The sequence below is a fragment of the Silurus aristotelis genome (assembly GCF_946808225.1).
Source record: "Silurus aristotelis genome assembly, chromosome: 6".
Classification (NCBI taxonomy): Eukaryota; Metazoa; Chordata; class Actinopteri; order Siluriformes; family Siluridae; genus Silurus; species Silurus aristotelis.
In genome coordinates this window covers 29,703,014-29,707,239 of record NC_139579.1, presented here as the reverse complement: position 1 = coordinate 29,707,239, position 4,226 = coordinate 29,703,014, and positions in this window count along the sequence as shown.

The following is a 4,226-nucleotide window of genomic DNA, read 5'->3' as shown; positions in this document are numbered from 1 at the left end:
CTTAATTACATTTACTTCATTACTGTCCACCGCTAATATCAATGAGCTGTTACTATAGAAACAATAATGTATTAGAATAAGTGCATTCATTTAAAATCTGTGATTTTTCCTGCAGCCGGATGTACTTTTAAAAGTGCTGTTATAAAAAAACTAAACCAAGATTAGGAAATTATTATTGGAGGATTCAACAGTGCTGTTGTAGGATGTTCTTTCAAGTGAGTAAGTCCAAGGAGGAGGTTTATAAATGTGCTGAGGTGAAGACATGCACACGGTTAGTTTAAAAGAGGCAGATGTAGAGGACAGTGTGATATAAATATGGATTATTTACGACCCCTAACAGTAGCAGCCAAAAGAAGAACACCACCTTAGTGCTTAAGGCCTTGGACATTGGATTTAAAAGGTAGTGAGTTCATATCCCAGCCGCTCATGGGCCTCTGGAAGTCACTCTGGATAAGGGTGTCTGCCAAATGCTGTAAATGTAACATTGATTATCTGGCACCTGTTAGTGTGAAGTTGGATATACTAGGCAGTGGATGAAGTTACTTCCCGATCTGTGTGTTTTAGATACAGAAAATTAAATGCAACCAAATAATAGCTTTGACATGGGGCAGATTGTAATTGCTAAAATGCTATTTGGCATATACCACCTACCTAAACATTGATTCATAGCAAGTAACACCCCTTCATGCAACGGGACTCCCTAAGCAGTGGCTTCAGGTGGTAGCTCAGTGGACTCTGAATCAGAAGGTCACAAGTTTAAATCTCAGCACCACCAAGCTGCCCCTACTGCCCCATACAACATAATATAGAACATATACAGTTTAGGATGATCATATAGCAAAAAGCTTAAGTGGTGATTATTTATTTATGATTTTTGTTTATATGAAGCTAGAAAGTATTTACATGGTATTGACACAAGAAGTCTGAGTAAACTATATTTTGCACCAGCATATTTACATTAAATAAGTGCAAAGTAATGGAGAGTGTGTTAGAGACGTGAAGAAAAGAGTGCAGGCAGGGTGGAGTGGGTGGAGAAGAGTGATAGCAGGAGTGATTTGTGATAGAAGAGTATCTGTGAGAGTGAAAGGGAAAGTTTATTGGACTGTGGTGAGACCTGAGATGTTGTATGGATTAGAGACAGTGGCATTGAGTAAAAGACAGGAGGTGGAGCTGGAGGTAGCAGAGCTGAAGATGTTGAGGTTTTCGTTGGGATTGACGAAGATGGACAGGATTAGAAATGAGTTTATTAGAGGGATGGCGCATGTAGGACGTTTTGGAGACAAGGTGAGGGAGGTGAGATTGAGATGGTTTGGACATGTGCAGAGGAGGGACATGGAGAGGATGGAGCCGCCAGGAAGGAGGAAAAGAGGAAGACCAAGGAGGAGGTTTATGGATGTGGTGAGGGAAGACATGCAGGTAGTGTGTTTGAAAGAGGCAGATGAGGAGGACAGTGGGGTATGGAGACGAATGATCCGCTGTGGCGCCCCCTAATGGCAGAAGCCGAAAGAAGAAGAAGAATTGGATCCTTGGGATTTCAGTCTACTATATAATATCTATAATATATCTATATTTCCAATGTGCCCTTGTCTTTGTTCTTTAATATTTTAATAACACAGTTACAGTCATTATGCTATTGTTAATTCATTTAATTATCTTCAGTAAGCTCTTTATCCAGGAGAAGGTCATAGTGGCTCTGGTATGCTCAGAATGCAGAAAGGCATGCCGGATAATTGTCCCAACAGATCTACGTTATTAGAAATGCAACAATAATTACAACAATAATTAATTTACAACCTGCTGCTTACATTCGACTAGTTGCTGCTGTAGAAATATGTTCATATCACCATCTGCTGGAGGAGGCAAATGTTGCTGTGTCACTGAAATGCATTTCAGCTGTTAAGCATGTTGATCGAGAGCTGTTTAAAGATAAGTAGCGTAGTGTTAAGTACAAGAGATTCTGTATTTAGACACATTAAAAAGCCTATAATGTTTGCTGGAAACCAACACAGAGAAATAATTAAATATAACATTAAATAACAGAGTGGCAAAATCTTACTTTGAAAGCATTTAATAAAGTTACGTGTGCCCAGACGACTGTTTAAACACCTTGCACAGAGTTCAGGATTTGTGTTAACCTCATTGTGAAATGCATAGATACACATCTAGGTGAGGAATGTGCACCATTTACCCAGAGACAGCTGGAGATGACAGCAGCCTCACCTCTCTCTCTCTCTCTCTCTCTCTCTCTCTCTCTCTCTCTCTCTCTCTCTCTCTCTCTCTCTCTCTCTGTTTCTTCAGTTCCCTCTCGTTCTTTCTTTCTCACCCTCTATAACTCTTACACTCATTAAACTGCACTCTGCCTTGCCTTTCCTCTTCCCCATTTGCTTACTCTCATCTCTCAATATACCTCTAACTGCTTTCTCACTCACCTTCCCCTTTACTTTCTTCTCTCGCTTTACAGCTTTTCATTTTATTTTTCTCTATAACTCACACTTGCCTGTAACTCGCACTCGTTACCTGGGACTGCTAAACGAGTCTCCATCGTTCCAACAAATTCATGCAGCCAAGAATCATCTTCATCTCCATTCACGTATGTTCACTCACAGTTTCTGGTTTTACCTGTAAGCACTTTCTCCTTGCTGCCTCGTAATGTTTGATTCATCTTCTGCTCCATAAGGGGGTCCGGAGGCTGAAATGTCCCTGTCTGATGATGCACATTCTTCTCCTGAGCACGTTGTAAAAAAGACAATAAACGGGGAGAAACCATTAAGTCTCCTTAAGGGGGGATTCCTTAGGCGTACACTTAGGCAACTTACAGTCCCACCCAGCATATAGAAGACCTCCAGCACAGAGTTTAGAATCAGTAAATAGATACATGAAACAAAATGTGGCCAAATCTCAGAGTTCATGTAGGAATAATACAAACATATAATATACCAATATACTGGATAGAAAATGTACTACAGGTTACTTATAAAGTTCATAGATTCTTAATTAAAATCACATCTTGCTATACTAGTTGTTTTACTAGTACTCTGGACATATAGATAAAAAATTTGGATTTTTTGAATTTTGAATTTTAAAAAATTTCTACACGAAATTAAAGATTTATTGAAAGTAGGAGCCATTATGTAAAGTGGCAGCTCAGTCTATAAGATTCTTCTGATCTGAAGGTTATAAGTTCAAATCCTAGCTCCTGCTGGGCCCTTGCGCAAGTCCCTTAATTGTCAATTTCTCAGTTGACAATGAATTAGATAATTATGCGCTCTGAATAAGGGCATTCGCGAAATGTAGATATAGCAATCCAGAACAATGCTTTATGATAGGCAAACTGAATATTTAAGAGTATAATGGAACCGTAAGGTAGTTAGAACATCTCAAATAATCAATAACATTATCAAATAATGAATAAGTCTGAAATTGCTGGAGAAGATGGGTTGCCAGTTTTACCAGCTTGGCAGTGGTTTGATAGCTTGTAGCTGGGTCTTTCAGCAGGGATGATCCGATCTGGGTCAAATGTATACTACATGGCTAAAGGTAGCCAACCATCACACCTGACCATCACACCCATATGAGACCATTGACATTAACACAGACAGAGTCGGCCCCCACTATGCATTTATAGTAACCACCACTTTTAAGGAAAGGATTTGCGGTAGGTTTTTGAGTGCGGATGACAAGATTTGTGCTCATTCAGTAATTAGAGATCAGACGCTGATGTCAGACGGGGAGTTCTCTAGTGTATTTGGTGGTACACATGATTCAAAAACGAAGTCAGTTCCATGGAACACCTTTGGATCTTTTAGTTCTAGTGAAGGGAAGTTTAAGAGATCCTGTACAATTGTTTGTGAGTTTGTGACAACATTTTGGGGAAGAACCACATGTTGGTGTGAGGGTCATATAGTAGAGAGCCATTATTTTGTGAAATTCTTTTTGCATATCCTTGTTTTTTTTGGATCAGATAAGGTTAAGGGTCTTGCTGAAGGGTTCTGAACTTCTGATTAGTAACCCTTGGCTTTGACCCTCCTAATATGTTCTCGTTTTTCATTTACACTTTTGATTGAGTGCACCTGATGTACCATTTGCGTCCTGGAGAATGGGAACTATAGACACTTGTGGTTCCACACTGTTCTTATTAGTATATAAGGTGTTCAGACGCAGGTGTATTTTGAACAAGGGGAAGTCTGAACCAAAAATATTTCTCTCCCTCTCATTAGTATGTTTTT